Source organism: Microtus pennsylvanicus, chromosome 2 (genome assembly GCF_037038515.1).
Source record: "Microtus pennsylvanicus isolate mMicPen1 chromosome 2, mMicPen1.hap1, whole genome shotgun sequence".
Lineage (NCBI taxonomy): Eukaryota > Metazoa > Chordata > Mammalia > Rodentia > Cricetidae > Microtus > Microtus pennsylvanicus.
Window position 1 is genome coordinate 2,518,174 of NC_134580.1, and position 12,624 is coordinate 2,530,797.

General features: G+C 46.2%; 1 protein-coding gene across 3 annotated transcripts in view; it reads right to left on the reverse strand.

The window, feature by feature from the left end:
- Slc45a4 (solute carrier family 45 member 4) overlaps positions 1 to 12,624 on the reverse strand; it is a 71,801-nt gene that overhangs the window by 30,362 nt on the left and 28,815 nt on the right. Inside the window, exon 2 of one of the 3 annotated variants that reach the window (XM_075959496.1) lies at positions 48 to 140. The exons of the other annotated variants lie outside the window; for them this stretch is intronic. The gene's annotated coding sequence lies outside the window, so the exon portion shown is untranslated. The remainder of the gene's footprint in view (positions 1 to 47; positions 141 to 12,624) is intronic. 3 annotated transcript variants of the gene reach the window in all.

Sequence of the window (12,624 nt, forward strand, 5' to 3'; positions counted from 1 at the left end):
ACCTGCCACCACTGACAACATTCAACGTGGGCTCTTGAGAATTATACCTGGGGCGGCTGAAGTAAGCGGACTCAGAAGAGAAGTGGACAGGAAAAAGCGCTGGCTTGCTAGCCACCACTGACACCATCACCTGTGTCAGGCTTTCTGTGCTGGAGTCATCAGTGGCATCATGAAAGAGAGCAGAAAGGAAAGGGAAGCTGGGGAAAGCAGCTGACAGAGTCACAGAGGGGTTCATGAAACACTGCCTGCAAATGTGCAATGAAAGGTGGAAGGGCAGGCTAGACAGACAGGGACACCAGTCCCAACGCCTAATAGACAAGTTCGAAATCTATCCTGAGGCTGGGTGCTGGGTAGCAGCAGCTTGGGAAGTAGTCTTTGACCTGTCCAGGTTGAAAAACACAGTGATAATCAAATCTAAAAAAGAAAGCTAAAACAGACCTTTACACATGCCAAACCCTGAAACTTCAAGCAGTTCTGAGATGCCCTGCCTATGTATGGCATTACCAGAGGCTTTACAACACAAGAGCCTAGTCTTGGAGTCTGCTCCACTCCAGTTTCTGTGATCAGCTTGTTTATTGTCTCTACTTAGACACACACACAGTAATATATTGATTCTTAGAGATAACTGGACATGTCCATTCAGAAAGGACCCCAACATCAGTGTGGTGGCACATAGGTGTGAGCCCAGCAGCAGCGAGACAGAGGTAGGGGGATCTTGAGTTCTAGGCTAGCCTGGAGTACACAGCAAGAACTTGACTCACAAATATGTGCATGCACACACGCACATGCCAGCTGCCACAATAAGAGGAAAGATGGGGGTGCACAACACCCTGACCTCTTTAGGAGACAGACCTTCAGTTCCATCTGAAGGGCTACAAAAAAGGGTCCCTGAATCATGTAGGGCAGCATTCCCATTGGATATGAAATTGAGTCTGTATAAATGTCTTATCAGACATTTCTCAATAATTGTTTTGGATAACATTTCTAGTAACAGTTACTTAGTAAAGATGAGTCCTAAACCAGGCATAGTGGTGCACACCTTTAATCCTAGCACTCAGGAGGCAGAGGCAGGTGAGTTTGAGGCCAGCCTGATCAGTGAGTTCCAGGATAGCCACCGCCACACAGTGAGACAAACAAACAAATGAGTCCCAACTAGCTCTTCCTCCCCTTCTAGGGTGGGCAGAAAACTTGGGGTGAGCACCATCTAGTCCCTCTCTCAGCAGTCCCCTCAAGGCAGGGTCAGGACAGCTCAAATGGGAAGATTTCCCAGCGCACTGGCTTTCAGTGCTCCCCACCCAACCCCCACTTACTTTGCTCTTTGGCTGCAACTATAAGCCACCCCTTCAGGCTTACCATACCCTTACCCACCACACTCCACCAGAGATCCAGCAGTCTCAGCTACACACTGGCTTCTCTGTCCCCAGTTTTACTGCAATTCCACAGTTCTCATCTGAAATCTCACATTCACCTACCTACTCTACCATATAAACCCCAGTCACAGGAATGGAGAGATGGACCCAAGTTCAGCTCCCAGCACCCATGTTAGGCAGCTTACAACTACATGGCACTCCAGGGGATTCAACACCTCTTATTTCTGAGGACACTAGCACTCATGTGCACATAACCCTTTACAGATACTCAATACACATGATTAAAACAACAAAAACAAGTTGCTCCTCTTTCCAACACATGGTATAAGCAGTGAGGAAACCAATCCTACCCTCAGCTCTGTTACTCTTGACCTCAACCTCTGCCCACGCATTGTCAAGAGAAACCACCATGGTCTTTCTTTATGTTAACCTGCCAGACTTTTGTCAAAACAGGAGCCATGGTTTAACTTCTTAGCCCCTTCCTGACAGGGACATTTTGGGGACATGGATCAATACAGTTTGTGAAGCTGAAACAGATCAGCTGGGTGTTGGCAGGACAACAGAGATTATTCTGCAAGCAGTACTAAAAACATAATTACAAATGCCAAACCCTTCAGCTATGCTCAGTGGCCTTTGGCCCACTTCTGCTCTATCCTCAGAAACTTGTGTGCCTGAAATGCAGGGCTAAGACTTGGCTCCAGAGTCACTGCAGCAACAGCAGAGATGAGGCAGCAACCCTCTGAAACCAGGCTTGGCGCATGTCTGTACTAAATCAGCTCTTGCAGGATGGAGGCAGAAAGAAGGGGGTTCACAGTTGTCCTGGTTACACAGCAAGCTTGGACTATATAAGACCTTGCCTCAAAAACTAAAATGAGTGTTGGAGAGGTTGCTTAGTCATTAAGAGCACCGCCTGCTCTTCCAGAGGACCGGGATTCAACTCCCAGCACCCACATGGCAGCTCATAACTGTCTGTAATCCCAGTATCAGGGAACCTGATACCCACGGTAAAACACCAATGCACATTAAATTAAAAATTAAATTAATTACAAATAAAAGTAAATAAAATTTAAAAAAGGGAAAGTAAAATGAGACGACAAAACAAACCTCTAATACACCGTGTGCAAATTCAATCTAGGCAGTCCATTCCAGTCAAAATGTAATGGAGTGACTCCTGGTCAGGGACAGTCCCAGCACCCTGTAGCATTCTGCAGCACCCAGCCATTAGCACCAAGGCTGAGTAATGCTAAGGGTTTCTATAAGGTGTCCAGGCCTGGGCCAGGAAGAAGACTCAGGGAGTATAGCCTGACATCCTTAGGACCCATAAGGTGTTCGGAGAAAAATAACTTTTCAAGCTGTTCTCCGATTCCTACTCACACCATGACTCATGGTGAACACTTACGCACTCACAAAAAAAAAAATAAATAAAAATAAAATAAAATTTAAGTGTCTGAGCCCTTAATGATCACATCTGAATCAACTCCAGCCCAAGTGTGGCCAGCTTTCTTTTAAAGCTATATTTAGCTTCTGCTGTATATTCTATCTAGTTTAGTTTTCTTTTCGTTTCTTTCTTTTTTTTTTTTTTTTTTAAAAACAAGCCCTTAAAATGTAAAACTTTCTGACCAGTCCAGCAGAACCAGGGCTCCAGGCTGGATCTCACTACCAAGTTGTAGGGTGCTGACCTATGCCCTGGAAACATGTCAGTCATTCTTAGGAATCTCTCAATAGAGTAGGTTCTTTGGTTGCTCCATCGAAACAGCTTTTAGGGTTCCAGCTCCCACTCAATCTGACCCCACCACCACTGTCAATGTGTCATCCCAGGCTGCACCCAAGATCTAGGAACCATATGCCATCAAGCCACATCTGGCCCTGAAGATGTGGTGCCTTCAACTAAAGACAGGCTTCCACAGCAACACTACACTGCTCAGCTTAAGGGAGAAGCCCAAGTAAGAACAGCAAGTGTTCAGCAAGCCATGGCATAATACAGTGTGCAGCTTCTGGTCACAGCTGGCACCAGGCCTGGCTACAGATACCTCCATTTTACCTGTGTAGAGCAATACATGGTGATGTAAGTACCAGGTGAGTGCAAGAAGAAGCAGACATCAAACTGAGGGGGGAAGTGGAGTGGGACACTGAAATGTTTGGGGTCTCCCTACTCAAAGACTCAGAACCGACTGATGCAAGGTCAGGACTCGGTTGGCATAGTGCTCAGATATGCTCGCAGGCGCCAGACAGCCACAGTACCCATAGTCTCAGAGAAAGCAGCCTGAAGAGCCTGGCACCCAGCTGAAGGATCTACCTGGAATGCTGCTGTCATTTTTTAGGGGACGCAGTCCAGTCCAGCTCTGGGAAGAGGGATGCCTACTGTAACTGCTTGTGCTCCCTGGGGCTCACACCACTCAGCTCTACTCTGCTTCCTGGCCCTCTGCACCAGCTCAAGCCACACCAGCCTTTCCAGACTCTTTGCCATTTAGGACAGCAAGTTCTGGTCCTCCCAACACCATTGCAGCTGCAGGGTCGAATGACACACCATGCTAGCAGTTGAACAGCCTCTCGTGATACACCAGCATCCTCACCTCCCTAACTTGGGTCCTGCTGTTGCTCACACCAGAACTTGATGTTTTACATCAAGAGACCAGTGTGGTTCAATGAAAGATGACGTACCGCCTACAGGCAGTGGCTGGGAGGGCACTCAGTGCCTCTCCTTGCCACTCCCATATTCCAGAGTTCTGGAGCAGCCACACCTGGTGAGCGGCAACAGTTCCTCATCTAGGTCTGGCCTCTCTGGAATCTTTGTAAATAGTGTATATTCTGGGCTGAGTATCTGCTGCTCACATGGTCTAGGTGAACAAAGTATATTTCACACAAGCAAATGCCATGAGCATCTTTCAGACAGCCCTAAGGAACAGTTATTAAGTGCAAGGCCTACTGAACATGTCCCATTCTGTAAGCTAACTCCCAGACACTGCCAACCCATGGTGCTCACACCACTGCAAGGCAACTAGCCCTCCAAGTTCCAGGGCAACTTTTCGAACTGGGGATTTTTAATAAAGTCATGTTAACAGCTAGAATAAAACAGACTCCGTTTCTTCACCAACACAGATACAGCCAGGCACTGTGGAAGACAATCTGCTCCCCATCAGAGTACCACCTGGCACAGCCATTAAAGTTCAACCTCTTCTTCAGAGCTCTAGAAAGTGGCAATTAGATAAAGGGCCCCACATAGTAAAGCAGCTTTGAAATCACACTCAGGACAAAGGGACCCCAGATGGCTGAGGGATACATAGAGGTATGTAAGGAGCTATAGGGTGCAGCTGTCTGAGCCAGGCACCCCTGCTCTGAAAAGAGGGGGACTATTTAAAGATGGTGCCTCTGCTTCAGCATGCTGTCAAAGGCCGGAAGCCTGGCCTCCATTTGCAGCAGTCTTTCTGAGTCAGTCCCCACTCTGCACTTCCCAGCATTCTCCAAATTACTCCTCCATGTTCATTTCCAAGAACTTTATGAGCATATGGACTTTAAAAGGACATGATGAGCTCTGGGGGAAAAGTCCTTTTGGGATCTGGACTGGATTCAACTTGTCTTTTGGAGAATGCCTGTGCTGCATAGCCTTATCTTTGCTTTTCTTTCAAGCCGACTCTGCACCTTTGAGGAAAGCCCTTGGGGGCTCGCGCAAAGCACTGCACACTTCTCAGGCTCATTCCTTACTCTACCTGCTTTGCCTCTGTTGCCAAAATTCATTCTTCCTTGGTCAGTGGACATTTGAAAGCTAATAATATTGCTTACTCACTCAGACATGTTCCCCTTCATCTAACCGAGGCTACTAGCTTTTTGTATTTTAACTTGTTATCTAATGCTTTTGTCTGAGAATAGACAAAAAGAAGAGAATAGCAAATTTAACAATCTGTTCAACATTGCCAGACTTGAACGACAGCACTTCTGAATCCCAGAGGTACCTGGCTGGCTTACTCATCCATTTCCCCAGAGACAAGGTAGCCCTGAATATCACCTAGTTCTCTCCATCTGAACTTAGCCAAGCATAGCTCTTGTTTGGGAATTCGGGTCCTTGCTGTGCCTTTCCTGGGCACAAAGAACCTGCAGGGTAGAAACCCTTCCTTTGTGGGTTCCCCATGTCCCATCTCTGATATTCTCCATCAGAGCCCAAAAAGAAATGGAAAGAAGCTTGAAGAAGGAAGTCGGGTGGAGCTATGACTCCTGACCAGAGGCCACGTACCCAGCATTTGGTCAGCATATTTCAGGATAGAACCATCAAGTATCATAAAAACAAGTTCATGATCCACAGGGCAATGCCCATGGAGTCATTTCCTAGTGCAGGACAACCGTTCCTTGGAAGAAGGCTGGTCCCATGCCATCACAGGAGTGACACTATGTAATCACATGCAAAAGCTTCCTTTGAGGAGCACAGTGTAAAAGCCAGGCTAAAAGCATGATGACGTACAGAAACCGAGGCCAGAAGGACCAGCTGCCTCTGCTCATAGCACAGGCAGTTCTGCACTCATGAGAATAAGACCAAAAATAAGCTATGGCTTCTTCTGGCCTCTTCTATTAAGTGACCTGTGACATACCCAGGACAGTTTTTTTTCCCAATACAGCAAAGAAGCTTCCCTTGGAGCCTGCTCCAGCAAATTGCACACTTTGTGACAATTTTGTTACAGTCTGCAGATGTACTCAGACAAACGCAACGACAATTGTTCCAACCAACAACTTCCTCTATTGTCCTGTTTCTAATGCGAGAGTGACTGATGCCAAAACATGTGACTTCCTTCAAGCTGTTGTGCAAAAGTGTCTGGTTAGCAGCTCTGATAGGTACCCCAAGCTTGGCTCAAGGTTTTGGGGTACATTTTTTAGGTTTGTGTATATGTGTATGGTAGGGGCATGTGTATATGTACATGCACATGTTGAAATGCATGTGGTGAAGGCCTGTAATTGACACAGGATCTGGATTTATTCCTCAATCTCTCTCCACTGTATATACTGAGACAGGGAGACAGGGTTGCTCATTTGAACCTGGAGCTTGACAATTAATTTGTCTAGTCCGGTTAGACAACTTGTGTCAGGGATCCCTTCCAAGAGCTGAGATGACAAATGGGCTGCCATGACCACATGGCAATTATGTGGGTGCTGAAGATCCAAACCTGGTAGAAGGCAAGCACTTCACTTTCTGAGCCATTTCCCTAGCTCCATGGGTGGGAAAGTTTAAAGGTCAAAATGGTTACAACATTCACCAGCACTGTCAAAGTCAATGAGGCACTCAGCCTGGGCACAGTGTAGGAGTGTTGGTGGTGCATGCTGCACTTACAGATGCCCCATCATGGTCCATACATATTCTCACACATATGCAGACTGTATGTTCTAACTACATGCAACTAACAAATGCTCAGTGGTGACTGGCTTGCCACAACACCCACATTCACAGGTATAAACTGGCACAAATTCGGCACTACACCCTCAAAACACCATGAGTACAGGAGGTGTTCTTCAACTTAAACATATAGCTGAAATACCTTAAAAATGTGGTGACTCCATCCACCCTGTGGCACAGTCTCATGAGAACTGCATCAGCTGCTCCCAAGAGCACATGGCCACCTGGGAGCTTCAAGAGGTATAGAGAAAGCATCTTACCAAATTGCTACCCTGCAGGGGAGGATCAAAATTCAAAGTGCAAAGTACAGTATGGGGAGACGGTAGCTATCTTTCTCTTTCACATCAGCATAAAGTCAGGTTTGCTGGGACAACCTGACAGGAATCACAGTGTGGTACTAGGTACTAATGGAACCACAACACAGGCCTAAGTGACATTCACTGACACAGCCTCCTGATTCCCACCAGCACCTCTCTCCAGATAATCAGAGACAACACAAGCCAGAGAAACTGGACCAATGGCAGCTGATAGCAAAGAATATCAATGTATGAACCAAGAGTATAAAAAATCCAATTGAATCCAGCTAATCCAATGTGCCCATCGTAGGAATGAAATACAGCACACAGCAAGGCAGTCTTTTACTGGAAAGCACATGAGCAATGAGTCGATGCTATGTCAAGACAATAGGAGGGTAAGCTCCAGACTAGGAGAAAGGACTTACAAAGAAGCTATCCAAAATATACACTCAACTCTCATGGTCAGAAAACAGTCTGATTAAAGACAGGTCAAGGGCCAGGCATGGTTGCAAATGCCAGTAACCCCAACATGTGTGCTACAAAAGCAGGAGGGTCAGAGAGTAGCTCAGGATTGGTCTAGGCTGTGTATCAAGTTCAAAGCCAGCCTGGGCTACATGAAACCCTGCCTCAAAAACTTAAAAGAAAAAAAATCGGTCAAGAACCCTACAAGGGAGGTCATGAAGACACATGTGTGAAGGCACACTAAGTCATGAAAAGATGTTTCCCTTCATGTGTCATCTTAGATGCCAAGCTGCTACACACCTGCCAAAACTGCCCAAATCTAAACACCAAGAGAGAGTGAGGATATGGTACAGCCTTATTCGGTCACTGCTAGTGGGCATGCATAGGGTGCAGCTATACAACTTTGGGATCCAAAACTAAACACATCACCATGCAATCCAAAATTAATTGACAGGTTGCACACTCATGACCCCACAAACCCTGCACACAGAAGTTAAGACATATTCTGATGCCTGGAAGCAATCAAGAAGTCTTTCAGTAGGAGAATTAATGAACTATGGAGGAAGCCAGACATGGCACATATGCTTATAATCTCAGCACTTATTAGACCAAAGCAAGAGGATCATGACAAACTCGAGGCCAGCCCAGTCTACACAATGAGTTCTGGGTTAGCCACGGATACGTATCAAAACAGAGAGAACTGGTAAATGCAAATTACTAAGTGGCAGGAAATGAACCTGAAAAAGGAAATAAGTATCAGTCCTTCTAGAAAAGATGAAATTATGGAGACTGTGTAGGATGAAGAGCTGAGTCTGTTGTCTTTCTATCTACTCAGCAGGTTGAGGCAGAAGGACTGCCTGTGTAAGGCCTGCCTAAACTACAGAGTAAATCACGTGCCTAGCCAGGCAACTTCCCCTGCCTCAAAATAAGAAGTTAACTGTATTTGGGAGGCTGAGCAGGAGAATCAAGAGTTCAAGGCCAGCTGCAGATACGTGAAACTCTGTCTTAAAACAACAAGAACAGTCGGGCAGTGGTGGTGCACACCTTTAATCCCAGTGCTTGGGAGGCAGCGGCAGGCAGATCTCTGTGAGTCTGAGACCAGCCTACAAAGTGAGTTCCAGGACAGCCAGAGCTATAACACAGAGAAACCCTGTCTCGAAAAAACAACAATAAAAGTAAGTAAAAAGAGGGCTGGAGAGCTGTCTTAATAGTAAAGTGTGTGCTGGGCATACATGAGGCCCTACATTCAACCCCCAGCACTGAGAGGGGAAAGAAAGAATGCTTAGAAATTTTGAAATCCCTCCCTCTAGCCAGGAGTGATGGTATGTGCCTATAATTTCAGCACTTGGTGAGCAAAGGCAGGAGAACTGCTACAAGTTTAAGGCCAGCCTGGGCTACAGGGTCCCCCATTTAGTGAGAAGAAGTAAATAATCACAAAACCCAAAGATCCACTTCTCACTAGACAAGAAGCAGAAACCAGTCTATCAATACCAGCAACTAATAAAGACGATTTGAAATTTTTTTTATTTTTAAGAAACTGACACACTGCAATGAAAGTAAACTTCAAGACAAATACTAGAATTCTTGAAGCCATCAAGAGAAGCTGTCACACCCTTCACATGAACTGTATATGCAGATGGGGAATGGTGGTGCATACTCAGTCCTCAGGAGGTTGAGAGCAGCAGAGTACCAGTATCAAGGTCTGCAGAAGCTGCACATGCACACCCATTACCCAGATCCTCCTGCACCATGTCCAGTCAGGATGCCTTAAGTACAACTAGTAAAGGTTCTTCCTCTATCTAGCGCCACCCCCACCCCCAATACTACTACAAGTGAATCCCTCCATGTCTCACAGACTGTTAGTGGCTGAACTGTTGCTCCTGCTTCCTGTATAATCAACTAGTGGGCATACATCCATGATGTAAGACCATGATTTCAGTAGCTAATAGAGAACATGACTGTCAAAAAGATCCAAGGGCCTAAAACTAAACCAATGAAGTTGTTTCAGCAGCAAGGGCAAATCCCAGAGGAGCCTTGGAAGGGCCCAGCCAACATGAACTCCCCTCATACATTCCAGGAGGAAATCTATCAGTCCCTGAGCACTACTGGATGGACACTCAAGGCCTCCAGACCTGCTTGCAGACCACAAAATGCTATCAACTCATAGGTGCCCGAATTAACGTGGTTGGCACAGCATTTCTGAAAACAACTTTTTGATCTGCAAAGGAAAACATCAGAATTGCCAAGAGATCTGTGGAAGCCTACTGGGAATTCCCGGGGCCTGTGAGGCAAGGAGTATAGCATAGCCTGGCCCAGACATCAAAGAACCAAGTCTTAGTAAAGCAGTCTGCGGGTGGACCACCAGCACTAGCCCCTGCATGGAGGGGCTGGGGAGAATTGATAGGGGCAAACAGCATGCATCAGCTTAAAGAGCCAAATGGAGGCAAGAAGCTCAGCCCCTCTCCATGAGTACTATCCTGTCCCTCAAGCAGCAGGCCAGGGAACCAGCTCAGTTCTGAGATGGTTGTGCAGGTGAGCAAGAGTCCACAGCTCACCAACACATAAGAAATACAAGCACATACAAATGTGCGAGCTCTCTCTCTCTCTCTCTCTCTCTCTCGCACGCGCGGGCAGAGAGGGAGAGAGAGTGCACAGGGAAACTAAGCTGGAAGAACTGCTGGCCTCTTTAATTTCTCATGGATCTTCCTGGCCTTTAAAGCACACAGAGACAGGGATGGTGATCATGAAGGCTGCTGGTACCAGCAAGACAACCCCCAATACACACTGAGGTCAAAATCTTGAGTGGAGGTACCCATTTAAGATTTGTGATGTGTCTATCAGATTACTCAGGGTCAAGAGTTGGGGCTTGGCTGGACTCTGCTTTTCAGTTCACTCTGAATCCTGTAACACCTACTACCTCTGCTCTTCTTTCTAATGCCTGAAACACCCAGGAAGCTCTTGATTTGACTGGTGACTTTGCCCTCAACATTGTAGACCAAATCTCAATATCATAACTGGAATGATCCCTTAGAATAGCATATCCATTACACTGTTCCCTGTTTCTGCCTCTCCCCTTATTCTGGATTGGCTTTCAAAGCCCTTCAAAGAGCCCCTTCAGGCTCTCCAGCTATCTGCTTTAAGCTAACCACACCACAAGGTCCATCCCAGGTCATGCATTTGCTGAGGTCTCTGTCAGAAGCTCACAAGGTTCAGTAGCCCCTTCTCAGTTGGACTACCTAAGCCACCTGGGCACAGCCTACCTGCCAGATCTGCCTGCCACACAAACAAGCTGCCAACTTAAAATAAATGCCTTTGAATCTCTGACTGAAATAGGCAAACACATGGTGAATAATATCACAGTAAATATGTATTATTATTATTATTGACAGGGTCTAATGTTTAGCCCTGGCTGGCCTGAAACCTATAATACAGGCCAGGCAGACCTTGACCTCAGAGATCTGCCTGCCTCTGCCTCCTGAGCTCTAAGATCATAGGCATGTGGCACCATGACCAGCCAGAAAGCATTTTTTAATGTGGAGTCAAATCACAGTGTCGATTGCTCTATTTTTCACAATGTCAAGGGCACACTGGACATAGCAGTGCATATCAACGACATGGAAGATTGAGGCAGGAGGATCACTTGAGCCCACAGCCAGCCTGAATATCACTCTCCACCAAAAGTAACAACAACAAAAGAGAGAGCTGGGCGTAATGGCTTATGCCTCCCATCAGCACTGAGACAAGAGAACGGCCATGAATTCCAGGCTAACCTGGACTACATAGCAAGATTCCGTCTCAAACAAAGAAAACAGAATTAGGGGGAAGGCACTGGGATTTTAAATAAAATACCTTTTTATGTTGTTTTGCTTTAAGGTCTGGCTGCCCCCACACTGGTTCTCTAGCCTCACTCTCCCAAGGGTAAGAAACATCTTTTTGTTGTTGTTGGGCTTGAATGCCTTTTATTTTATTTTATTTATTTTTTTGGAAGCAGGGTCTCACAGGGCCTAGGGTAGCCTCAAACTCTCTAAGTAGTTAAGGGTGACTTTGAACTCTTGATTTTCCTGCCTCCACCTCCCTGAGTGCTGGGATTAGAAATCTGTAACCAGATTCCCTCTACATTTTTTTTTTTTACTAAAACAATCTACTGTCCAAATGTCAAGGGGGCCAAGCCAGCATTTAGAAAGCTCATAACAAAAGCCCACTTGAGTGAAAAATCAAACTGAAAACAAGACAGCCCCCAAAGAGAGTGTTCTCTGCAGGTTTGGCTTCCTTACCTGGGTCTGTATGTTTCTTCAATCTGCACTATCAGCTGAGCAGGAGGTTATCTGTTTTTCAATTAACCAGCAATGAGACATTTCTCCCTTTTTTCTAAAGGTTCCTAGCATTGGGAGATTTGCTGGCTTAGGCCACCGGAGTCAGAATGAAGCTCTGGCTGCTATGGAAACTGCAGCAAGCTTCTAAACTGAGAAGCTCCTGGAATCCAAGCTGGCGGAAGCAAGTTGTTACAGCTTTAATATAAAATCCACAAGGGTGGCCTCAGACACAAGTTCCAAGATAAGCATGGATCAGATCCTGAGTGCTTCACTTAGTGTAAACCAGAGGCCAACAGACTCAGATTCTGGTGCCCACCATGCCCTCCAGGGGTCAGGGTAGGGGAGAGAGAAAGAGAGGAGCTACATGGCATAAAAAATGAAATAAAAGTCCTTCACATTACATACATACCAAGAACAAACCTCAACGACAGGATTACAGTTAAGTAATGCCACTGTAAAGACTCCTTTGACACGGGTGCATGTGAAATCTAAACAGAGGCTTCCAGATCCCAAGTGTGTGTCTAGGCAAAAGAGAATGTGAGGCTCAACTCAAAGTGGCGCGTTTCCTGAAATGACAGTCCATGTGATCGAATACATGCTGACATTTTTAAAAGGGCAGGCATGCAGTATAAAACAGTCCTCTGCCTTCCAAGGACAAATCCCAAGCACTCCACTGGTCCTGAGTACACTACTTTCTTCCAATTTCACCTACCCCACCCAGGGCTTCAGCTGCTGTGCTGTGTGAGAGCAGAGAGGCAGGAATATACAGATCTTAGCAAGTTCAGCATAATTCTGCTTGGCTTAAT